The sequence below is a fragment of the Sus scrofa genome, chromosome 3 (assembly GCF_054392235.1).
Source record: "Sus scrofa isolate SSC_HxYL_T2T_F1_AM1 chromosome 3, Sscrofa_HxYL_maternal_Yorkshire_Landrace_v2.0, whole genome shotgun sequence".
NCBI classification, from domain to species: Eukaryota; Metazoa; Chordata; class Mammalia; order Artiodactyla; family Suidae; genus Sus; species Sus scrofa.
Genome location: NC_139385.1, coordinates 56,727,402 through 56,753,117, shown reverse-complemented (window position 1 = coordinate 56,753,117; position 25,716 = coordinate 56,727,402). Strand labels below are relative to the sequence as shown.

General features: G+C 47.2%; 1 protein-coding gene across 23 annotated transcripts in view; it reads right to left on the bottom strand.

Moving 5' to 3' along the window:
* LOC106509733 (uncharacterized) overlaps positions 1-10,010 on the bottom strand; it is a 279,725-nt gene extending 269,715 nt beyond the window's left edge. For all 23 annotated transcript variants that reach the window (XR_014841207.1, XR_014841205.1, XR_002342497.2 and 20 more), the window contains exon 1: positions 9,853-10,010. The gene's annotated coding sequence lies outside the window, so the exon portion shown is untranslated. The remainder of the gene's footprint in view (positions 1-9,852) is intronic.
* Positions 10,011-25,716: the final 15,706 nt, after the last annotated feature.

Genomic DNA, 25,716 nt, shown 5'->3' with positions numbered 1-25,716 from the left:
ATTTGACTGTATGTTCATCATCCTTTCATCCACATCACTGAAACCTGTGCAGCAAGGTCAGCTGCTTCTATTTGGTAAGGTGCTGGCAACTTTGAAGTCAGTCACTAGTGGAGTGCCACAGGTCTCTGCTCTTGGTCTACACCGATACAAGAGGTCTTTCAGGGGAGCTATAAAGGGACTGTCTCTGCAACTGGCAGATGATGTCAAGCTTCACATTTTATTTAGCGAATATATGGGCCACCTCTAGAAGATCAAACTAAAGAGAATGTATAATTTTACTTCTGTTTAAAAAAAAATCAAAAATCAGTTAGCAAGTCAAAATGATAGAGCTGTGCCTTTAAACATGTCCCCACATGGAGGCAGGGGAGACAGCCAACTGTGGGTCCAACAGACAGGTGTGCTGGCCAAAAACAGCCTAGCATCCCTTAGAAGGGAGGGTGTGGTGCTCTAGTGAAGAGGGACATCAGAAAATTGCAGTCCCAGAGTTCCCCCCGTCGTGGCTCAGCCACAAGGAACCTGACTAGGATCCATGAGGATGAGGGTTCAATCCCTGGCCTCGTTCAGTGGGTTAAGAATCCAGCATTGCCGTTAGCTGTGGTGTAGCTCACAGACGTGGCTCGGATCCTGCGTTGCTGTGCCTATGGTGTAGGCTGGCAGCTGTAGCTCTGACTTGACCCCTAGCCTGGGAACCTCCATATGCCGTGGATGCCACCCTAAAAAAAAAAAAGAAAGAAAAAAGAAAAAAAGAAAATTGCAGTCTGTGCCAAAGAGGGCAGCACAGGGTCAATGTCACTGAACCCCTCACTTCACGATGAATCTTTAAGGAACTGTGCAGAGAAGGAAGAGCTTGAACCTAAGTGGTTACACCCATACAGTTGGAAGGGCTCTGGCATGAAAGAAGCTGGGGCTCATGTCATAATTCAGCAGTTTAGGGGACCAAATAATGGCTCAGTGGATGCTAATGAATGTGTTAAATTATGGCCACACGTGCGCAAGGACATCATCTGTGCCCCAATGGGCTTGTGCCTGGCTGAGAGCTGCAGGGCCAGTGCCTGGCTTAGCCTCTTCCTCCCACTCAGCTCCTCTCCCCACTGCTTGTATGTTTCTTGTCAGTGATGGCTGGACACCACTGACTGCTTCTCTCAAAAAAGTCAAAAGGGTCAGGCATTCCCATTGTGGCTCAGCAGGTTAAAAACTTGACTGATACCTATGAGGATGCAGGTTTGAGACCTGGCCTTGATCAGTGGGTTATAAGCATCCAGCGTTGCAGCAATTGGCAGTGTAGGTCACAGACATGGCTGTGTGGCTGTGGCTGTGGCTGTGATGTTGGCCTGCAGCTGCAGCTCTGATTTCAACCCCTCGTCTGGAAACTTCCATATGCTGCAGGTTGGGCCCTAAGGGAAAAAAAAAAAAAAAAAGTTAAAACACTCTTGGGGAATTTGTAGAAGGACAGAGAAAGGAGCCACGCCTGAGGTTTCCTTAGGCCAATCTGGTTAGTCCCTGAAGAGGTTTTACACAAACAAAACTAAGGATGCCTATCCCCAAGTTCATCATCAGATTCCATAAGCAAAGAATTGGCTGTGTGCTTCTCAGCTGAGGCCCCACCCCTCCAAAAAGCTGCAGATGTCAGGCACCCATCCCCCCGATCAAGACCCTCACTCCGCACCCTTGAGGCCCTGAGAGTCACTTGGGGTTTTATCCCCCAGAGATGGGGACACTGAGGCTTGCGCTTGTGGCCACTAGTAGTAGAGGCTTGGGACCCCCATCTGCCCAGCCCACAGCCCCTGGCTAAGGGGTTCTCCACCTGATAGGGCCACCCACCCTCTGGGGACCAGCTGAGGGGGCACACACTGTCCAACCCACCACCTGCACCCCAGAGCCACATCCCTCTTCGTGGTGATGGCCTGACTGTCAAAACCGCCCAGATTAGGAAAACAAGCTCTAAGTCTGTGCCGTCCAACAGAGTAACCACGAGCCACATTTGGCTTTGTGCACTTACATTTAAATTCACTGAAATGAAAAAAAAAATTTTTTTAATTTGGACCCTGAGTCACTAGCCATGTGTGGGTGTGGCTCCCTGTTGGACAATGTGGTTGGAGGGCTAAGGATGCCACAGAAGACACTGTGTGACTTCCACAGGTCCCTCCTGCCCCCCAGGCATGTTCTGCTTTTTCTGGTATCACAGCTCTTTCTGGCCCCTCAGGCCCAGACAGAGGTGCAGGTTAGAAGAGGCCCAGCAGCCGGCAGCAGGCAGGACAGGGCATAGAGGGGCCCCACTGGACACTGCTGAGGGCAGCTGCAGAGGCTGGGCACTCACACCAAGGCCGCAGGAAGAGTGGCACATCTCTAGTAGGAAGCCGTGGTCAGGGGACTGACCCCTGGCTCATGTGGATGACAATGGGCTGGAGCAGGGCCCTAAGGAGCTTTGGGGCCTTGCCTCTGCCAAGTTTCCAGAGCTGAAGCAGCAGTGGTGGTGGCCACCTGAGGCAGTGGCCTCCCTGGTTTTCTGGCACCATGTCACCCCTGAGATTGTTTGATGACACCAGAACCAACAAGGATCCCTAATAATGACTGCACTTGAATTCCCCAGCTGCTGGGCTGAGGGGCCAAAGCAGAGACAGGGTGAGCCTGGAACAGATTTCATATAATTTAGAGATTTAGGGAATAAAGGAGTGTTCTAGTTTTGATACCTTAGCTTTGTAGACCGAAACCCATGCCCACTGAACAAATCAATTGAGCAAGTAGAGCCATTACAGGAGGAGGAGGAGAGGAGAGTAGCTGGATCCACTCTGAGAGTCCTTCTCTGAAAACCTACACCATCATCTCCAAACCTGACTGGAGGCTCACCAGCAACACACAATAGGCCAGACCTGCCGGCCATCCTCAGAGGCACTGCTGTGGGTCACCCACAGTCCAGGAGATCAGCCACAGTCCAGGGGAGTAGCCACAGTCCAAGGGATCAGCCAGAGACCAGAGGATCACCCACAGTCCAGGGCAGGAGGTCACCATGCCGAGGCCCTCCCAGGGTCTACTTGGGCATCGTATACATGAGAGACAAGGCCTGGGGCCCATAATACTCTTAAAATGTTTTAGTTTATTTTCAAATTAAAAGAAGAAGCTGAGTATATTGAAAATAAATATATACTAATAAACCCAGTCTGGGTAACATGCATCTTTGTACCAAGACAGTCACTGTATGTTTTGGGGGGGGGGGTGGTTTTTGTCCTCAGGAAGGGGCCATGAGAACAGAACACATGAGGTTCATGAAGTTACTCTGCAGCCCTGATCCTCTGACTGCTAAACCTGAAACACAAAAGGCAGCTCCATGCAGAAGGGACTCTGACATCCTGACAGACCCTCCTAGTTGAGCTACAGATTGAATTTCAGCAGTGATTTCTCCCACCTCCCTCTATCATGCAGGTAAACTCATTCCAAATATAGTCACATCCCCAGGCAAAGCTCCTGGCCTTCCAAACCTGCTCGATCTGCCTGCTCTGCCAGCCTCAGCACTGGCTTCCTTCCTCCAAGTTGCCTTATGGCTTCAGGGAGGCTGCTGGATCTCCAGCCATCACCTGTGCATTCCACACAGGTGATGGCTGGAGGAAGGAGGGAAGTAGGGGATAAAGGTTAAGCCTCTTGGATATCAAGGTCCTTTAAGGAACTTTCCTAATGTACCCAATTACCCATTACTGACTATGCCTTCCACTGGCCACCTTATTTGTTCAGGAGGCTGGAGGAGGAAGGCCCTGAGACGGTGCAGGGCAAGAAGGCACAGGAGGGGACTTAGGTCAAAGGTGGAGTAATAGCAAACACTCCCCCTCCTCCAAACCCCTCCTGTCTTCCTACATCCTCCTGGCCCTGATGGTGTCACTAGATAACAGGCATTTGTGTGAAGGGGAGAAGGTAGTTTCACCCTCTCCAGGCTGGGATCAGATTGAATGATGCGAATAAATTACAGGTCCTTGGAGCCCAACCTCTTCGCTTTGAGCCATCCTGCTCTTTGCTGGAAACTCCTCGCCCAGCCTCGGAAGCCAGGTCTGGGCAGTTTCCTTGGCTGCGGCCAGGACAGGAAGGGTGTGGTCCAGACTCGGAAGCCCAACCGACTGAGTTCTCTGGAAGAGCTGGCTTGGAGGAAAGGGGTGAGTCATGAGCTCAGACATAGCTGAGATTCCTGGTGTGTCCCCGGCAGAGGAAGAGCGCTCAGCTTGGACCCATTCTACAGGGTGTCTTCTCTAGGCAGGAGATGCTGCTGGAGGTGAGTGCCCCACCTCCCTGGGCCAGTCTCCTGGAGCATCCACCATGGTCTGACCTTATCGGGCTTATGTCTATTTCACCAGAAAGCTGCGAATAAGGAAGACCTTGTCTTCCAGTTCACCCCACATCGCTGGGTCCAAAACCAGACGATGGAGTTCAAAGCCAAGCTCCTCTTCTCGCTAACAGTGTGGACTTAGGCATCTCCCTAAATCCCTCTGTGTCCCAAGTTCCTCGTCTGGATGGGGAGGGGGCGGGGAGGGCACAATAATTGACAGAATCTGCTGCACAGAGTTCTCTGAACACTAAGTGAGGTCATGCAGAGCCCTGCGTGGCAACAAGTCAGCACTCCATAAACAAAGAGTCCTCATTGTGTTACTGGGTAAATGAGAAATAGCTGCATGATTCTATTTAGACATAATAAAAAAAAATCAAACAAGTGCTTTCTGTCCCTTTGCGTGCCCCCCTCCAAGTTGTTTCCAGCCCATGAAGCCATGTAACCCTCCTGATACTTCCAGGGAGAGGAACATGGTTATCTCACATCTGCTGGTTGCCCATCTCATATCCTTTCTCCTCCACCTCCTGTTGGTCAACAACCCCATTTCCTGTTGGTCAAAAACGATTTCCCAGGATCCTCTTCAGAGACCATGGCCAAAGAAAGACACAGGAAGAAAGGGTCAGTTGGGGGTGCTAGGAAGGCTCTTTAAAGGAGACAGACATCTAAGACTCTTAGCCTTTTGCCCCCCACTCCCCTCCTTCCTCATGTGTGGAATGCAGAAATGATGGCTGGATCTCCAGCAGCCTTCATAAGACCCAAGGAAGGAAGCTAATGTTAAGGATGGCAGAGAAGACACATGAATGAACAGAATGCCCTTTGCCCTTTGTTCTGGACAGCCTGCTCTGTCTTCTTCTGTCTGAGAGCAACTACATCTAACACTTGCTGGATGCACTACTACTTTGTAAAGTTTCCCTTTATATCTGGCTAAACTATTAGAAACCCCTCAATCCCTCTCTTACTCTGTAAATGATTTGTCCAGTGAGAACAGCTAAAATGATACATTTTTTTCTGCCATATTAAACATTCTAATATTTTAAATATGATCAGTTTTCGAAAGGATGGGGTAGATGGAAAGGTGAAAAGCCCAAGCAGCAGAAGACTTTGCTTGCAGGATAGTCAATCCTGAAAGCAAAAGACAAGCCAGAAAATCATAATGGATGAGAATGGTCAACACCATTAGCTTTTTGGATTATACACGGTGCAATACAACCAGGTTTTCTGTGCTTTTTTTTTTTAATCGGAGGAATCCTCTGAGACCAGCCCAGTTCCCCACCCACCTCTCCTTCCTGTAGCCTCAACTTCCTTCTGATCTGTTGATGGTTTCTCCTTGCCTGTGCTCTGTGGTCTAAACAGAACCCTCCTGCACCCTGTAGGAGCCCAAACCCTACCCAACATCTCAGGGCCTCACCCAGTACTGCCCCACCCATGGCACTGGACAGAGGGTCCTCTGGATTAGGGTACAAGAGGCAGCTGCAGGAAAACACTTCCCCACAAAGTGGCACCATTTTGACTGACTGACTGACACAACGGAGCCAGCCCTCAGCCTGCAAAGCCTAAACTCAGAAAGGAGATGCACAAAGCACTGGGGACCTTCCCTGGATGGGGCGGGGCTAGAGAAGGCAGGCAGAGCAAAGGGACATACTGGGTACTTCTCTTGGACCCCCTGCAGAAGGTTTGGCTTTTGAGGCACTGCATGATCTTAAATATCTCCGGAATCAACCAGGAAAGGCCATGTTATGTTCCCCCGGGGTTTTTGTTTTAAGTGTATCTTACTTAATATTTTCAATATGAGTCACCTCCATATATTATGATGATTTTCAAATAACCAGAAGTTGACTGTAGCTGGCTTTAGACAGGAAGCATGGGTACAGAATCCAGCTGCTTCCACCCTAGGGGCCGGTCTGTGTTCAGTGGTCCTGTATTTTCTGGCTTGTGGCCTCAGGTTGTTGGCTTATGCATGGAAACCTCCTGGCCCCCTGCTCTTCCTGACTCTCCTCTTGATGGGAGGAAAGAGCTCTCCCATCACCGATGCACTTCTTAAAGCAACTGCTCTGCCTGATACACCTGCCTGGGAATCCTGTTCCTCCGGGGAGCTGAGTGACCGGTCATCCTTCCTACTTTCCGGGATGGGTATGTATGTATGTATGTATCTATGTGTGTGTGTGTTTATGTATGTATGTATGTATGTGTGTGTGTGTGTGCGTGTGCGTGTGCGTGTGTGTGTGTGTGTGTGTGTGTGTGTGTGTTGGGGGGAGGGGGTTAAAGGTATTGGACAGAAAGTTACTACCATGTGGTTGAGGGTGAATGAATCGGGAGCTGTTCTTGCTGTGATGATATTAAGGACAAGGAAGACAACCATGATGGTGATAATGGTGGTGATGACATTTAAAAACCCAGGTGTTCCTGGAGAGAACCAAGAAGGCCTTCCCTTTTACCTAATCAATAAATGTCCTGCAGATGCAGAACATGGCATGTAGCCGATGACACAGACAGGATCTCACTTCAGGGGCATGAGAGCCAATTTGTTATAGACACCCACGGGGCTCAGGGCCCAGGTAGAGATGGGAAGGTGTTTAGGTCTATTGAATCAGTGAATGTGTACTTAACAGTTACTGAGTCTCCTTGTAACCATGTGCTGATCATCACCAATCTCTACAAGGACCCAGGGGGTTGTGCTCTCATATTCCCATTTCCAGAAGAGGAGGTAGGGCACCAAGAAGTGGAGAAACTTGCCCAAATGGCCAAACAGCAAGCAGAGGTGGGGGCACCTGTCAGGTCCCATGGAAACCGCTCAGCAGGAAGGAACATGAGCCCAAGTGCAGCTGTTGATGAGGAGCGGAGAGTGGGGGACAAGGCCAGCAAGCCACAGGCCAGTCCCCAGGCTGAGGGCGCTGTGACAATAGGGCACCAGGCAGCTTCCAAATGTCATCCAACTGTCAGCGTTCTCTTTTGGCCCTCGATGTCCTTTTCAAACGTCTCTGCTCAGTATCTCCCATAGAATGTCTCCTCATGACTCCCTGCCTGCATCCATGCCTAGAATCAGCATCTCTGGGTAGTTAAAAAAATATGGCCAAGCAGCAAATCATATTAATAAATGCTCTCTTTTCAGACGTATTCAGTGGCCTTATCTCTGACCTCTTAAGATGACTCTCCTGATTACCAAACGGCAGTTCGCCCCAGGCTTATGTCTCACAGGTAAGAGCTGAATGGACCTTCAGCAGCCACACAACTGCCTGACTCCTACGTGAAAGAACACAATCAGTGTCTGGGATAAAATCAGCCTCCTCAAAGCCACTCCCCCAACCGTGCTTATCCAGGAGGATTTCATGACACGGCACCCGGTGGTAAACACACGTCAGGTACCTGGCGTGTTCTCAGAGATGCAGGAGAAGAGGCCGGTGCACACAGAGCACAGAGGCAGCGCCTAAGGCATTTCTCCTCTTATGGGCTCTTCATTCTGGGAAGATGGCAATTTCTCTGAGCACTTATGAAGACTACTCCCTAAGAGAGATAGACTGGGCAGCTTCCCCACCCTGGCAACCCCTGGTGTCTGCCCGGCTGAGGCCCCAAATCGACACGCATACGGCTGTGACTCAGCCTTGGGACACTGCTCTGATCCCATTGGAATCACAAGATCTTGCTTCAGAAAGTCAAGGCACTGATTCAGGGGCCACAAGCCAGTCCAGAGACCTTCAGAGAGCAGGTAAGAAGAGAAACTAGTAGAGCTACTGAGGGGGTCCCTTTGGTGTCCACAGCCTGGTCTACACACTTGGATGCTTGGCAAGTGCTGGCTCCTGAGTCCTCCTAGCTGCCCTCTGAGGTGGGCAGTGTCAGGGTCTGGAAGCCCAAGGCTATTGGAGTCTTGGGACACAAGGGTTCATCAGGATCTGCGTGCCAAAGAAAACGGGACCCTCTACTCACAGTCATCAGAACACACAAAAGCAATGCAGCACAGGCCAGCAGAATTTAGTGGGAGGATGGATTCAAACAGGTAAACAGGTCCGCATTTGGCCCTTGAGCTGTTAGTCTGCAACCCCAGCTTCTCTCTCTCTCTTCTTTTTTTTTTTTTTTAAATCTTCTTAATATTTTTCTCATTTTACATGAGAAGAGTCACATTTGAGGGAAGATTGCTTCCTCGGAATCCTGCTCTCTGCTTTTAAGCTGACAGTTTTCCCATGCTATGGGTCACCTGCAGAATGCAGGCTTCGAAGCTCCTGCTGTGACCGTGACTGCCACTCTTGCTGGGTCCCTCAGCCAGTGGGACATCACGGGACACTAGACGCACCAACTTCAGCCCCGAGTCCCCCTAACCCTTTATAAACTCTGGGTTTCACATTGCAACAACCATAGGCTCAACCAATTCCATCACGGCACAACCTAAATTCATCCACATCAGCCAAAGAAGGTGGGCCTGGCACAGAGGGACCCCTCAGCATAGGGGCCTCCCAGCCACATACAGCAGAGCTGAGACAGAAGCTGGAGGGCTCCCCAGAACAGGTTGGTTTTAACTGAACACCCAACAGCCAGATTCTCCTAGAGGGGCCTGGCAGCCACTGCACTGCATTGGGGGCAGATCGAATGTTCTCTTAGCAGCTCCAATTTTAGAAATCAGGTGCTGACTCATTATTAACCCAGGAAGCCCACGCTCTCAAATGACTGTACTGAAAAAGCCCTCTGTCATACCCTGCTTACTGATGTGCAGATTTTTAAGCAAATTTGAAAAATGTTTATCATAAGGTATTTATGACATTTTAACCGTTTCACTTACAGTAACCAGATGACATTTAAAAAAAAAAAAAAAAAGTTTCCTGTATTTTACTTGACAGTAAAGCTAAGCTTCATCAGAATAGTCATGGCTTGAGAAACACACATCAAGGTCAAGTCAAGCCTCAGGGATTCAACTACCCCATCCTCACCCCCTACCCCCAAAACCACCCCCTCCCCCAGCATATTTTCTTTCTGATTTTACTACAGTTTGCGACCTTCAGTGTTAAGGAAAGGCAAAAAAAAAAAAAAAAAAAAATCAATTAAGTTCCTGGAATCATTCACATGCTTTGAGAGAGAAGCCAAAAATCTGTCTCTCTCTTGTATTTCTTGCACTAAAAAGTGGGCAGCTCAGACCACGCGGCTAGAAATTGCTCAGAAGCTGTCCTTCCTCCACCTCTGAGAAGCGGAAGCTAGCCCAACCTCAGCACCCCTGGGTTAGCACAAAATCACCCACCTCCATCTCTGAACTTCCCTTTGGCTCCTGAGAGGAGTCTCAAAACAGCTTCTTTTAAACCAGCCAAGCATCATTGTCTCCTCCAAGACAACATACTATACCAGCAGCATTCTTACAATTAACCACTCAGAAAGTTCTCCAGACGATCAGGCTCACAGACAGTAGCTAGTGGGGGTGGGGGCCGACGGAGACACCTTGCTAAAATCAGCCTCATAATCTGAGTCCAACACCTTGTCTGCTCCAAGACCCCACAGCTTTCAAAGAGCTAAGTCTCTGAGGCAAACTGCAGAAATGAACATGAAATTGACAGAAATATACTCACCAGGGAGAGGCTTCCACCTTCCCAGGAACCCACTGTGAAATTCTGAAGACAGATGCTCACTCAAGCAACAGCCCGCCTGGAATGTCAGTTTGAAACTTAAAAAGCAACGATCATACAGTCAGTTATTTCCCTCCATTCCCAGTGATGTCCACACGATTGAGACTCAAAAAAAAAAAAAAAGAGAGAGAGAGAGAGAAAGGCGCACACCTCAATCTTCATTCTCATTGGAACGAGATGACTCATGCTGACTCAGAGCCACCACTTCCTCTCCCGACATTCTCTTCATACTTGTGAGCTGGGCTGGTCCTGTTCCCAGGGTCTCTGCAGCCTTTCCTGGAAGAACAGCTTTTCTGACCCCCAGAAAGCAGACCCAGCCACTGCTCTCATGCAGCCCCCCGGGGAAAAGCTTTATTTAGGAGATCGGAGAATAGCCAGAGAAAGAAAATGCATGCATCTCATGTGCATTTCAATCTCCAACTGTGCATTGAAATTTTGTAACCGAAGGCAGAGTCCCTGCAGGAAACTATGGTTCTTTTCAGGGCATTTCAGGGTGGGGAGGTTGGAGTGACTTTGCCCTGGTCATACTTATTTCAGTGCACTTTTTCTTCTACCTCTGATATAATAATAAATTGCACAATCTAAAGTCTTGACCTCTTTGAAGCTGTTGGAAGGTGTGTGTCCTGCCTTTGGGATCGAGTGAGTTACAAAATCTCTTCTCTCCACCTTTCAGACTTCAAGCATAGGCCAGATTGGAACATTCAAGTCCCAAGGAATGAAATGAAAGTATAACACTGGAAATTAAAAAATAATAATAAAACCGTTGATGGATGTTTCCGTTCCAGAACTGAGGAGCCTTTGCCTCCCAGTTTTCTTTGGAATGATCCCAGGGTGTTGGGGGTGGGGGCAGCCTTCCGCAGCTTCCCACATTTTTAAATTATGAGAAGCAACGGAAGAGCAGAAGCCATGTGATCTTGAGCTGCCTGTGAGCCAGCTGAGAAGGGTGGCTGTGGTTGTATCAGACCCATCCTAGATTCTGGAGGGTGACCCACGCAAGACCAGGGGTGAGCCCTGGTGCCATCACTTTTTCTGACCTAGCACCTGCCACTGTGCGGGCCATGCTGGGAGAGCCCTAAAGCATCGAGAGCAAATGAGGCAATGACGGTCTGGAGGAGGACGGAAGACCCAGGCAGGCTGCATCTGGGTGCAAGGGTCTTCACCTTGGAGGGTCGGGAGACCAAGCTCCATTTACAGCTGGATTCATACTATGAGGGGGGATAAAAACAATACCTGTTCATTATTCTAGATCTCAGTTCTAACAACAGGGCAACAGGAGCATTTTCTGTCAGACAACATCAAGTCTTTCAGGTCCCCAGGAAAGCTGTAGTTTATTAGTCAATTGGCCAAATATTCTTATTTCTCACAGTTTTTTGTTGTGGGTTTGTTTTTTGTTTTTTTTTTGTTTTTTCCCCAAAAGAGTGGAAAGCCTGTTGGTTTTTCTGGAATTTCAGAACAGCTTTGACGTGCAGTTCATTGCAGTGCATTTTCTTTCTTTCTTTCCTTTTCTTTTTTTTTCCCCCTTCTTTTTAGGGCCACACCTGAGGTAACATATGAATGTTCCCAGGCTAGGGGTTGAATCAGAGCTGCGGCTGAGAGTCTATGCCACAGCCATAGCAATGCCAGATGTGAGTCGCATCTGCAACCTACACCACAAGTTACGGCAACACCAGATCCACTGAGCAAGGCCAGGGATTGAACCCTCATCCTCACGGACACTAGTCAGGTTTTTGACCCACTGAGCCATGACTGGAACTCCCAGTATGTTCTTTAGGGGGAGAACGGGGAGGGGAGATGGAGCAACCTGTCCCTAAGGGACACATCTGAGGCCGTGAGGGACCAGCAGCCTCATGAGAAGCACCTGTTGATGCCAAGAGCTGTGGGGGCTGTTGAAGCAGGGGTTGTGAGGTGTTATTTTTGTCCTGTATGTAGGAAGCCAGCTTTTACTTATGAAGACTTGTATTAAGTCAGCCCGTTAATCCCTGGGGGAACTGAAAAAATATTAAATGAAAAACAACACCAGGAACAAATAAAAGAAATGTGAAATAGTTGGGAAACGTATGTTCCAAGTGGTAGCCACACCCTCCTGCCGGAAGTGGCCTGCCAGAGGCCTCATTCCTTTAGCAGCTGTTTCTTCCTCAGCAACAAGGTTTCAAGGAGACTTCTAGAGTATTCCCCGGCAAGGCCTCCTCCAATTGCTTCAATTGCTCAAGACAGCAATTTGAGCCACCATGGAAGGGCAGTGGAACTGTGTCCTCCTCATGGTGTTGGATAAGCCCGGGAATTCTGTGTCTTAATCTAGACTGACCCTCCTTCCAAAGGTCTTTCCATCTGGGCCAGGAAGTGGGACAGGAATCCCGTGTGAGGAGGCTGGCCATTCCCAGTGTATTCATAAATGAATCATTCTCTAAGACATCGACGCCTCCACCCCCTGATTGTTAATATGGAATGTTCTAGAATAGGTCCTCTTTCAAGTGGCTCACACCTGCATAGTCCACCAGAAAGGAACCCATGGTGACCTTTTAAATGTGGCTACATGGAAACCCTTTTTAAACACCTGCATGCTATTTTCCCAATGACAATAGCACTGGAAAAATGGAGGTTTCCATGAATTCGGAAAAAAAGTTTCAATCCTAAAGACAGAGCACAGTCTGAAGACAATGCATACGAGCTTATCTCAGGATTCTGACAATACCGATGGTTGACATTTAAGAGTATTTCATACGTGCCTAAACACACAGGTATTATGATCTCTGGTTCTCAAAATAGCCCTATTGAGGACAGGAGTGACATCACCCCCACTTTCTCACAAGGAAACTGAGGCACAGAGAGGGTCAGGAGATGGCCCAAGGTTGCAGAGCCCAGATGTGAGCCCAGGCCATCTGATGTCAGAGGCCTCACCCTAATCACCAGGCCACCTGGATTCCTACAAAGGACTTTTTAAAAAAATCTTTGCACACCCATCTGCTTACCTGGTGATGTGTTCTCCACATTTCTGCAGATATGTGTGAGGTAGAGGTACTTTCTATTCATTTGGGAAGTAAATAAAAATCTAGCCTTGAAGTGACCCACCCCTTAAGATGATAGCGGTCCTCATTAATGGCAAGCATGGGGTAGAATTACCTACTGGCATTTCCCAAAGAGTCCCATGAAGCCACACCCACCAACACAGTGCTCCTCAGGCACAGGACACGAGGGGTCAGGAAATGGTCCTTCCTTCACCTGACTAACAGGTCTTACCACCACCCTCCTTCCTGGGAGAAGATCCAGTCCCTCATTTCAAATCTGGCCCCTCCCCTCTCCCCACCTCTCTTCTTGGCTAGGATTTTGCTCCAACCAAACATAGGCCTTCCCACTCTAACACCCTTAACCTATTCCTGTCCAGGAGCCTAAACATGGGCTCACATCCCCTCCAATTGCAAAACATCTCCCCTGCCTTTGACCCCGTGAAAAAGACACCGTAGTTATCCCCACATTCATCCCATTCCCTCTCCTCCTGGTAGTGGCCTTGACGTTCTGTTAGAATTGTCTCCACCCCCTTACCCAGAGGAGGATTTTGATTGAGCAATGCAAAACAAGGAAATGCCTTGTGACTGTTTCCAGGACTGGCCTCCAGGCCCATCTCAGTTAAGACATGGATCCTCCCAGCCACAGCAATGGGCTCAGGGGTATGGCCACTGCTTCAAGGATGACAGGGAAGAATGCACAGAACTAAGGAATCTCACTCTTGCTTTTTAAGTTTCAAAAGTCTAAGACAGGGGATTATATATAGAGAAAGAAGACTTGGAGGAGTGAGTGAAGCCAGGCAACAATACAGCTGTTCAAGCTGTACACTGCACAACCCCCGGGAGTAAGTTCTCGCAGGTCATGACTGCACAGCCACATGTGAAAGGACTAGTCATAGTACTACGACCACCTAAGGATCCCACAGGCTGGGCGATAAAGAGAGCTGGGAGGAAGGAACAGAGAGAAGGATGTGAACCCTGCCCCCTATTGCAGGCTTGGGGCAGAGAAGCAGCACCACTCACCCCAGAGCAGCTCAGGGACTCTGGGAACAAAGCGACATCTGCAGTCAGAATAATGGGAGGTTAGAGTTTAACTGCCAGTGGTTTTTCCCTCCTCAATGGCACTTGAGCTCAGTGGCCCACTCAGAGAGCATCTTCAGCTAGATGCAATTTAGTCTATAACACCAGGGGGCTGGATGCATTCCAAGAGGAAAGAGTGTAGACAAAAAAAAAGCAAAAGCTGAGCTTGGGGACCCTGCAGACTTAGGAGGTCAGGGTGACAGGAGCCAGCAAAGGGGATGGAGGGGTGGTGGGGATGGAGGGGGCCTTAGGGGAGTACGGGCCAGCAAGGTGGGAGGGAAGGCAAATGGAGAAGGGGCTGTAGGAGGAGAGAATGATCATTGGTAGAATCACTGCTGAGAGGTCTCATCAGGTGGGAACCAGAAAGCATCATGGATTCCACAAGGGGAGGTCTTCTTGGGGAGGAAGGAGGTGAAGGTCTGGGTAGAATCAGAGAAAATAGTGAGAGAGGCAGAAGACAGTGAGAAGAGACACCGCTTTCCAGAGATGAAGCTAAAACTGGAAGGGAGGGACTTCCCTGGTGGCTTAGCAGTTAAGGACTTGGCATTGTCACTGCTGTGACTTGGGTTTAATCCCTGGCCCATATTTGGTTTCAATCCCCAGAACTTTCACAAGCCATGGGTATAGCCAAAAAAAAAAAAAAAAAAAAAGGAAGGGAAATAAGGTCAAGATAAATTTCCTTTTCTGCTAAGATGAAAGAAATAATAGCTCATCTATATATTCACTGAAAGAAATGATTTACTAGAAGGGAAAAAACTGATGATGCAGGAGAGAACCAGAGGGAAAAGAACTTACTGGAGTAGGAGGCAGGACCAAATCTTCCCCTCAAGGGGAGGGTTTGGCCTGGCATAGACAGCAGATGACCTTGACCAGCAGAGGGGAGAGCCCACATGTGCCTCTTCCACACCCAAATGTTTCATCATTTGTCGTAAAAGAAAAGTGACATCAATTTTTAAAATTCAGTGACAAGTATTACACAATTCTAGTTTTTCTATTACAAACCTTAAAATAGTACTGCCAAGGATTTCCCAGGTAGGATCTGGCATTGTCACAGCTGGGGTTCAGTTTAGCGCTATGGTGTGGGTTCAATCCCTGGCCAGGATACTACCATCCTGAACCTGTGGCCAAAAAATAAATAAATATTAGTGCCAAGACTAATGTCTCTTTTGATATGGAGGTGACATTTATCACTAACGTAGTGTGATGCCTTCAAGGGACGGAGAGGCAGGATTTGGGGATGTAGAAGAAAGGGAAGGAAATGACTAGAGAGAAATGTCAATGGTGGCTCAGGTTGGATGGTGATCAAGCCCTGTGCCCCAAAAGGAAAGTTGCTGGGAAAATACCAGTGAGATGAAGCCCGCTTTCTGCGAGGCTGCACTCCAGGCGATGATCCGCTATCTGCAAATTGCTGGGCAGGCCAGCCGTGCGGAGGGCTGGGCAAGCACTTCCTGGGCTCTGCTGGGACAGGACTGGGGATGCAGAAGTACTACTCGGCAACCAAAACAGTCTATCAATATTTATTCCTTTTTATTTCTAAGTGTTATTCCAACACATAGATATACCACAAGTCCTTTATCCCTTCTCCCATTGAGGGCCATAATTCATTATGACAAAGAAAGCTGCTGTGAACATTCGTGTACAGGTTTTTGCAGGGACATGAGTTTTCATTTCTCTCTGGTAAATACCCAACAGTGGGATACCTATTTCATATATATATGTATATATATTTCATGTGTGTGTGTATATATATACACACACACACACACACACACATATATACACATATCCCTCTGTAAGAAACTACCAGAGTTCCCATCTTGGTGCAGCGGAAATGAATCCAACTAGGAACCATGAGGTTGCAGGTTCTACCCCTGGCCTTGCTCAGTGGGTTGAGGATCTGGCATTGACATGAGCCATGGTGTAGGTCACAGACGTGGCTTGGATCTGGTGTTGCTGTGGCTGTGGTGTAGCCCGGCAGCAACAGCTCCAATTACACCCGTAGCTTTGGAACCTCCATATGCTGAGGGTGCGGCCCTAAAAGGACAAAAACCAAAAACCAAAAAAACCTACCATATTGTCTTCTGGAGTGCCCATGCCATGCATTTTGCTTCCCCATTAATGTGTATATCAGGGACCAGTTCTGCATGCTTGTCAGCGCTGCTATTGTCACTATTTTTCATTTTAGTTGTTCTAGTGGGTGTGTAATGGTATCTCCTAGTGACTTTAATTTACATTCCCATAATGACTAATGCTGTTGAATCACGTTTCATGTGCTCTCTTGTCATCTGTGTATCTTTTTTGGTGAAATGTCTGCTCAAATCTTTTGCATGCTTTTTTTTTTTTTTTTTTTTTTTTTGTCTTTTCTGTCCTTTTAGGACTGCACCCGCAGCATATGGAGATTCCCAGGCTGTGGGTCTAATCAGAGCTGTAGCTGCCAGCCTACGCCACAGCCACAGCAACGCCGGATCCTCAACCCACCGAGCAAGGCCAGGGATCAAACCCACGACTTCATGGTTCCTAGTCGGATTCATTTCCACTGTGCCATGACGGGAACTCCCGCGTGCTTTTTTTAATTGATTTTCTTACTGTTCAGTTTGAGCTTCCTTTTTATGTTCTGGATGCAACTTTTAAAATTGGATATGCAAATATTTGCTCCAGTCTGTGGCTTGTTGTTTTTTTTTTTTTTTTTTTCTGACAATTGAGGGAGTAACAGGTGCAAAAAAAACCCTGGATTCTCAAGTTGACATCTATCCCTCCTATGCATTCAAACACAAAGGAACCTCAAGACTGAGGATGCTGTGGTTGATGACAAGGGCCAGCACCCTTGCAGGTGCCATCTCTTTAGGAAAGAGCCACCCAAGTGCAGCGGGTTGGGGTGAGGGCAGGGTGGTTCCTAAGCACCAGGTAGGAGCCCAGGTTGTGAGGAGGTGTGGCTGGTCTGATCTCTATCGCACGGAGCACAGGCACACAGGAACTTTCCAAGAAGACAAAAGTGCACAGAGAAGCAGCTGTCCTCTTCAGAATGGCACCAACACTCATCTCTTGGAAACACCCACTCAAATAGCTCACATTCCCATCTCTCTGACTCATTCACTTGGAACAAGACAAGCTCCTGCCAGCACATCTGGGGGAGAGCAGAGCCCAGAGCCATGTTTTACAACTGCTCCAGGTCAATCCAGCCACCCCATCTTTTACCCCCCAAAATACCACATTGGGCTTAAACTGACAATCTCCATGCTGTTGTGTCCCCATCACTGTCAAGCGGTAAAAAGAAAAAGAAAAAGAAAAACTAAATACTCGGCGTAACTGTCTAGAAGTTTTTCTCATTAAAATCAATTGTGAGGAGTTCCCGTTGTGGCTCAGTGGAAACAAACCCAACTAGTATCCATGAGGATACAGGTTCAATCCCTGGCTTCTCTCAGTGGGTTAAGGATCCGGCGTTGCCATGAGCTGTGGTGTAAGTCACAGATGTGGCTCAGATGTGGCGTGGCTGTGGCTGTGGTGTGGGCTGGCAGCTACAGTTCCCATTTGACCCTTAGCCTAGGAACTTGCATATGCCACAGGTACGGCCCTAAATTTAAAATATATATATGTATATATATATAAATCGTTTGTGAGTGTGGTTGACAATTGGGGCCTAACTACTGTTTGCACAATAATGTTAGTCTCATTTGTAGGTATTCAATCAAACACTAAACTAAGTACATTGGGGAAGGTATTTGTCAGGTGTAATGAAAGCCAAGTGCACTGACCATGATATAAGGGAATATGCGTGTGGACCAGCCCTGGTAGGTGAGAGTGTCCCCTGGCTGCAAGCAGAAGAGTAAGTCAGAGATCAGAGCACAAGGAGGTCGTGTGCTCAGGAAGGAGGCTGGCCTTAGGAGCTGAGAGCCTGCCAGGAAACAGGGACCTTGGATCTACAGCCATGTGGACTGGACTCAGCCACCAAACCAAATGAACTTGGAAGTAGATTTTCTCTAAAGGCTCCAGATAAGAGCCCAGCCCAGCCAACACCCTGACCTCCGTGGCTAAGACCCTGCTCAGAGAACCTTCAAACTCCACCCAAACTTCTGACCAATAGAACCATGAACTCATAAATAATGGGAGTTTTTTTTTTGGTTTTCTTGTTTGTTTGCTTGTTTTTTATGTTGTTGTTGTTGTTGTTTTGGCCACACCGGCAGCATGTAAAAGTTCCCTGGCCAGGAATCGAACCTGAGCCACAGCAGCAACACTGATTCCTTAAATCCTAGGCCACCAGGGTATTCCACTCAGTAGGTGGTAATATGTGACACAGGACTAGAAAACTAATACACTCAGCCTATTGGCAAAATGGAAATAGTAATAGTTCCAACCTCATAAGGTTATGTGACAGTTAAAAGTTAATATATGTAAAGTGCATGGAATAATAAGGACTATCTCTAAGCACTGGCTATGAGTCATAAGTGCCATTGACTTGATAAAACGGTTGATTACTTGAAAGTGTTCCCATCAGTACAGTGTTTGAGTCACAGGATACAGTCAAAAGTCTAGAATTTTTAATGAATGAATCACATACTAAATATGCAACATCTTTGAAAACTCAGTACCTATGAATGAGCTGCATGACTACAAAACATTACTTAACCAAGTAGACTCTAATAAAGAAGATGTAAAGCTATGTGGAACAAAACACAAGAAGTCTGGAACTCAACCATCCAACAAATATTCAATGAGTGGTTGCCACAGGCCAAGTACTGATGCAAGTCCTGAGGACATGGCAGGAACAAGGACACAAAAGTCTCTACTCTTGTTTTTTTTCTTCTTCTTACTTTCAAGACTGCACCTGCAGCATATGGAAGTTCCTGGGCCAGGGGTTGAATTGGAGCTGCAGCTGCCGGCCTTATACCACAAGCACAGCAACACCAGATCTGAGCCGAATCTGTGACTATACCACGTCTTGTGGCAACATCAGACCCTTAACCCATGGAGCAAGGCCAGGCTGATGCTTGGTAAACAACAGGGAAAGAAAACTGGGCAGAGGAAGAGGGCAAAGAAGCAGCTCAGATTTTATGCTATGCAGCAAGGAGGCACTGGAGGGTTTAAACAGAAGAATGACAAGGTCTGATTTGAATTTTCTGAGGCTAACTCTAACTGCTAAGGGTAAAACACCACATAGAACCAAGTGGAAATAGGATGTCCAGTGCATCCTATTGAGAGTCTGATGGAGGATGAGGACCTACTGGAGTTAATGTTTTGGAGGGAAAGTCGATGAATGGACTGGATTCGGGGGCAGTGTGGAGAGAGATGCATCAAACATAACCTTTGGAATTTTGGCTTGAACCACTGAGCGGTGCCCTTTGCTAAGATGTGAAGGTTGAGATAGAAAGTCATCTGGAGCCAGGAGAAATTTTGTTTCTGCTTTGGCTATCTTGTTTTTTTGTTTGTTTTGTTTTGCTTTGCTTTTTAGGACTGCACCAGTGGCATATGGAAGTTCCCAGGCTAGGGGTCAAATCCAAGCTACAGCTGCCAGCCTATATCACAGCCACAGCAATGCAGGATCTGAGCCACATCTTCAACCTACACCACAGCTCACGGCAATACTGGATCCTTAACCCACAGAGCAAGGCCAGGGATGGAACTGGCATCCTCATGGGTACTAGTTGAGTTCTTAACCTGCTGAACCACAACAGGAACTCCTGCTTTGGCCATCTTAATCTGTACATGCCCATGCCATCCATGTGCAGATCATGTTAGCAGATCTGGAACTCTGAGGAAAGCTTAACGTTGGAAGCAGGTTTGAAAGTGAATGTCCTAGAGATGGAATTAAAGATCTGGTCTGGATGACAGAGAGAGAAGATGTGTAAAGACAGGAAGGGAGGCTGGCACCCTGGGCCAGCGAGGTTGGAGGAAAACCAAGACAAACAGCACTTGGATAGAGAAGGCATTACAGCAGTGGGCTCATGGATGCTAGTGAACTATATATAATTCCTAACTAAGTATCCAACATACCACGATATCATGCAATCCTGGCAAACACTTTATTATCGGTTTCTGTTTGTATCATCTGTCTCTGAACTGCTGAAGATGGACTGTGCTTTTGAAATGTTAACAAGAAAAACATAAAGCAAAAGTATTAGTAAGAGCCAAGACAGTGAAAATTCTCCATTCTTGGCAAACAGGAAGAATTTATGAATGGTTTCTTTCCATTGTAAATAGCAGCAAGCGATGCTTTTCTTCACTTTGCAGGATTTGGTGTAAATTGGAAGTTTCTTAAGCTTGATAACTGGTAAAACAAAACCCTTAATGTCTAAATAGTCCTCTGATGCAAACTGCCAAGAGATCAAATGGAGCCTGTATCTCTGATGTACCGTCTTGATTTGGAACCAAGTGACATGACTTCTTAATTTTCACTTCATTTCATGGACACACAGCCCCCCCCCGCCAAGCAATCTGAGTTTGCCCCTTGAAAACTCATAATTAGAAACTTAACTGTATTGGAGTTCCTGTTGTGGCTCAGCAGGCTAAGAACCCAACTAGTATCCATGAGGATGCCTATTCCATCCCTGGCCTCCCTCAGTGGGTTGAGGATCCAGCATTGCCACAAGAGGCAGCTCAGATCCAGCATTGCTGTGGCTGTGGTGTAGACCTGCAGCTGCAGCTCTGATTTGACCCTTAGCCTGGGAATTTCCATAGGCCACAAGTGCGGCCGTAAAAAGAAAAAAAAAAAATTAACTGTATTGCAAAATATCAGCACACTTCCTGATGTCCAGTGATGGGTTTTTAGGGATAAATTAGGAGATTTGGATTAAAATATACACACTACTACATATAAAATAGATAACCAACTAGGCCTTACTGTACTCAATACCTTGTAATAACCTATAATGGAAGAGAATGCAAAAAAAGAATACATATTTGTAAATGTATGTATAACTGAATCACTTTACACTTGAAACTCTGACACAACATTGAACATCAACTACGTTTCAATACAATTTTTTTTAAAAACCACGAACTTAAGATAACACATTCATCTACAGCATCTCTTAATGGAAACTTATGTGTTAAATAAGATCTAATGAGGGATGAACCCTCCCTCCAAGGGCTTGAGAAGGAGTCACTTGGGACAGCACTCCTGTTGAGTAGGTGGGGAGGGGTGGGAAGAGTGGAGGTGGGGCACACTCAGCCCAACCTCAGGGGTCTCCGTTTAGCCCAAGGCATTGCAGCCTCCGCCTGTGTGCCTTCCTGCCTCCCCGGTTACCGGGGCACCACTCCCTTCTCTGAACTGCTTCTTTCACTTCTGGGATGAGACAAAGCCACAGATCTGATGAAGCCTCTCTTACTTTCACATCTACACAGCTTTTGGGGGTCTGTGTAGGGTTTAAGGATCCGTCCCTGAATCAATCAGATCCAGTTTGGGAAACTGGCTCCCAACTCAGTGGCCTTGTAAAGCAACCATCCTGAGTCTTGGTTCCCTCATGTGTACCCTGAGAATAACCCTGGTCATAGGAGAGTCTTGCCACAGCATTTTAGGGTGAATTAAATAATGCTGCAGGTGTAGCATCTGGCAGAGGGCTGAGCCCTTACTCAGCATTAACAAGTGGCAGGTCTTTGCAGTGGGTAGGCTGTCATTTTGTCTAACAGCACTCTTGCCTGGTGGACCCTCCTCTACCCACTGTACATGGTCCTGGCGGTTCTATCATCCTAGTGTCCTTCCCACCCTAAACCACCTACCAGACACTGGGCAGGTATTCAGTCTAGCAGCATATTACTAGAAAAAAAAATGAAACAAGGGCTTAAATTAGGATTTTTATTTCCCACTCATGTAACAGAAGCCTGGCGTAGATAGCAGGGGCTGATGCGGGAGCCCCTAAATATCACTAGGACCCTGGACTCCTGTCTTTCTGTTATACCACCCTTGAGCATGGCTTTCAACCTCAAAATACATCATAGCCAAAGATAGCTGCTGTAGCTCCAGCCAGCAAATCCATCTTCTCCATATTAACAGTTGGGGGAAGTGAGGAAGGACAGCTAAACTGTTAATGCCTACCCCAGCATTTTCATTGTGGAGTCTTACTGAAAGTTCTAAGCAACAGTTCCACACAGAGAAGTAAATCGCGGGGCCTCTCCCAGTTGCAAGCCAGTCTTGGAAATCCAGGCTTTTCACTGGACACATTGCCACCTGGAGTATAATGTGTGTTTGAATTCAGCAAGAAGGGGAGAAGGGATATCAGTTGTCAACTAGTAGTACCTGCCATGGCATGGGGCCAGGCTGAGCCATCAGTCCCCTGCTGTGGGATCTGGTCTATGACAGTAAGAGAGAGGGGATCCCCATTCCTGTGGACCACAGGCTAGAGGGGCACAGCCCCACACACGGGCGACACTCAGCACAGAGAGAAATGAGAGCCAGGGCAGGAACGAAGCATGCACTGGAATGAAGCAGCCAACCCGTATCCTCTCCCCCTTCTCCTTTCCCTGTTTTACTATAATCCTTTAGCCCTCTCTCTAGATCGAAAGGTCCTAGAGGGAAAATCCCCTCCCACCCACTTAAACCCTCCAGCAGGTGACCAACAGTGCTGGTCACTGGGTGATCGAAGGAACAGCCGTTGTACCAGGTTTGGCAAAGGTAAAATATATTCCAACAGGATGAGGGCTGTGGAGGCAGGCTGCTGGGTTTGACTCCCACTGCTCCCATTGTTCCAATATGTTAAAGAGATAATAATACCTCTCCCCAGGGAAAATCCACACTGCCTAGCACCTAGTAAGACCTCAGTCGATATTGGTCATTCATGTTATTATTATTACAGCAGGCAGTGACTCAGGAGTTCCCATCGTGGCACAGCAGAAGCACATCCGACTAGGAACCATGAGGTTGCAGGTTTGATCCCTGGCCCCACTCAGTGGGTTAAGGATCTGGCATTGCCATGAGCTCTGATGTAGATTGCAGACGCGGCTCAGATCTAGCGTTGCTGTGGCTGTGGCTCCGACTGTGGCTTTGGCTCTGACTGTGGCTGTGGTATAGGCTGGCAGCTGTAGCTCTGATTGGACCCCCCAGCTGGGAACCTCCATATGCCAAGGGTGCAGCACTAAAAAGAAAAAAGAAACCTCTCCCCGGGGAAAATCCACACTGCCTAGCACCTAGTAAGACCTCAGTCGATATTGGTCATTCATGTTATTATTATTACAGCAGGCAGTGACTCTGAGATGTGTTTCTTTGTGTATGTGAAATTTGTAGCAACATTTACACTGCATGATATGTCATGATTTAATGATCAGAGGATTATTCTCCCCCTTGGTGGTGTATAAGATCATGCTGTATTTTACAATCAAGGTTGTCTGAGAGTCAATGGAATTATTATTCTTGGGAAAGGAATAGAGAGAGTTTAGAGATTCAGGGCCTTGCAAAGTCATACAAAGTCATTTGCTTACAGATGCCAAATATCAAGAGCTGAGGTAGGGGTAGCCATTGAGTGGCCAAGGCAGGAAGTGGCTCAGAAAGAGAGGAAGAGAAAGGCATGGCTTTCCCCACACCGTGTTTCAGGAAGATTCAAGGTAGCCAGCTTTCAGTCAAAAGAGAGAGAAGTAAGAGGGAAGAAAGGAAGGAAATAAAGCAGATCTGAGACCAATGTCATGGCAAGAACTCAGGGTATGATCGTAGCCATGTGGAACTGACTAGAAGCAAATAGATCTGAAGTTGACTGTGTTTGGGTTTACTGTTTGTTGGTCTGAAACTGAATTGTCAAAGAAACCAGGAACTTTAAAAAAAAAAAAAAAAGGCATTTGAGGAGTTCTTACTGTGGCTCAGCAAGTTAAGAACCTGACGTGAGGTTCAATCCCTGGCCTCGCTCAGTGGGTTAAGGATCCCATGTTGCCGCAAGCTCCGGCATAGGTGATAGATGCAGATTGGATCCTGTGCGGCTATGGCTTCAGCTGCAGCTCCGATTTGATCCCTAGCCTGGGAAATTCCATATGCCACAAGTGTGACCATAAAATAAAAAAAAAAAAAGGTCATTTGATATGATGGAATATTGCTCAGCCATAAAAAAGGAACAGATTACTGATATATATCTCACCATGGATGAAACTTGAGGACATGATGCTAAGTGAAAGAAGCCAGACATAAAAGATCACACCCTATATGATTCCATTTATGTGAAAGATCCAGAATATATAGGTCCACAGAGATAGAAAGTAGTTCAGTGGTTGCCGGGGGCTGGCAGGAGGCAAGCATAGGAAGCAGGTCCTGGATAGATTGGGCATTTCCTTTTGGGGGGATGACAATGTTTTGGAACTAGAAATGATGGTGGTGCAATGCTGTGATTGTACTAAAAGCCACTGAATTATTTATTTTTGACTAGTTGTGTGTTATGTGGATTTCACTTCAATTTCAAAAAAAGAGCATTTACTATTCAACTGCGGAACTCTAACCTGTCCGCAAGAGGAAGTTGCCTGGAAATATTGTGTAGGTGCCACCAAAGGCAGGTTTCCAACCCATATGATATAAACCCACCAGGAGTAATGGGAGAGAAGTGCCTCCTGGCACAAGCCATGGACCCCAGAGAACAATGGACAGGGAGGCCCCCCAGAGATGAGCCCAGGGATGGTGGGACCCTGCCCCTCAGGGAGGAGGTCTCACTCTGTCTGCCTAGAAGACTTCAGAATTTCTCGACTAGGAGCCCCTGAGGGTCTCCCATCACCCTGTCCTAGAATGACAGTGCTGTTGTCATTGTCTGGCCCCTATTCCACTGGGGGAGACTGGGCTGTGGGAAGCAGCTCCTCTATCTTATTGCTTTATTATGTTTATGGGCTGCTGGGACACTGCCAAGAGATTTCCATACCTCATCTGGAGATCCAGGAATGTTCTACCAAATACTTACCTTATCCTTAAATTATGGTCATGGCAGCAACTCCTGGTTGCCTGACCCCATATCTGCTGTCCCTTTGTTTCAAATAAAAGAGTGCCTGATTTGCAGTGAGGCACAGAATCATTCTCCTCAAACAATTCTGCATTGCTTAGTCCCAAATGACAGGATTTCCTTCTTTTTAAAGCTGAATAACATTCCATTGCAGGTACAGACAACATTTTCTTTATCCTTTCATTTGTCAGTGGACATTTAGCTTGTCTCTACAGTTTGGCTATTGTGGATAATGGTGCAGCATACAGAGGAGTGTTGATATCTTTCTGAGATTCTGATTTTCCTTATTTTGGATAAGTACCCAAAAGTGGGATTGCTAGAAGATATGGTAGTGCTGTTTTTAATTTCAAGAGAGTATATAGCATGATAAACGTTCTTATCACAATAAAAAAAAAAGGAAGGAAGGAAGTAGGGAGGGAGGGAAGAAAAAGAAAAAAAAAAGGAAAGGGATGAAGAGAGAGAAAAATAAAGAGTGTATTGTCTGCAGCAAACAATAATTTTTTTCCTTTTTTTTTTTTTTTTTTTTTTTTTGTCTTTTTAGGGCCGCACCTGCCGCATATGGAGGTTCTCAGGCTAGGTGTAGAATTGGAGCTACACCACTGGCCTACACCACAGCCACAGCAACGCGGAATCTGAGCCATGTCTGCAACCTACACCACAGCTCACAGCAGTGCTGGATCCTTAACCCACTGAGCGAGGCCAGGGATCGAACCTGAGTCCTCATGGTTTCTAGTCAGGTTCGTTAACCACTGAGCCATAATGGGAACTCCCCAGAGTGTGCTTTAAGTCTAAATCAAGTCTATGTCAAAGTTTTGTGCCAACACATGATT